Below are 702 nucleotides of genomic sequence, written 5' to 3'. Positions count from 1 at the left end.
CAAGCAGTGGCCCTGAGCTCTTGCGGTCGAAGACACAGAGCTCGCGGGAGCATTAGGGTTTAACCCATACGTCGAAGGGCGACAATTCGAAGGAAGTCGACGGCGTGCCTTGAGTTTGGCAAACTCAAATCGGAGGTGTCGCTCCACACGCACTTCCATTTCCTTGTGGCTCAACTGCAGGTTATGCAGTGAGGAAAGTTTTCGGTGCTGTTGCACCCATCGCTCAAAGAGCGCTTCGTCATCTGTAGTCCTTTCGCCAGATGCGAGAATTACAGATATTGTCCGCATTGCGGGTACCCGCGAGCCACCTCGTTGAGCACTTAGACGACTGGATAAACGTCTAACGGAATTTCTTGCGGGACCAAGAAACGAGCTCGAAGAGCTCTCCGTGGGGCAAGTTCATCATCTGTTCTGGCCGGGGCCCCGATGACGTGGACGCGTAACGATCGAGTTACCGCGTCCTTCGCTTCCACAGCGGGAACCGCTCGGCAGAAGCCATATTCTACACGAGGGTCAATGACCGACAGTGGATGGGCGCTTCAGAGCCGCCTTATGGGCAACTTCAGGCTGCTGCCTCTGCTCCCCGTCGAGGTCATTGGTGATTACACCACGTTTCTCAGTTGACGAGAAGTCAGGGAGCGGATATGGGGTCCGCAAGGCACGAGCAGGGCTCGTATCATGCTGCTGGTGCAGCTCGCCTGC

The sequence above is a fragment of the Plasmopara halstedii genome, assembly GCF_900000015.1.
Source record: "Plasmopara halstedii genome assembly, contig: Scaffold_816, whole genome shotgun sequence".
In the NCBI taxonomy this organism is placed as follows: Eukaryota; Oomycota; class Peronosporomycetes; order Peronosporales; family Peronosporaceae; genus Plasmopara; species Plasmopara halstedii.
Note: the sequence above shows the minus strand (reverse complement) of the source record.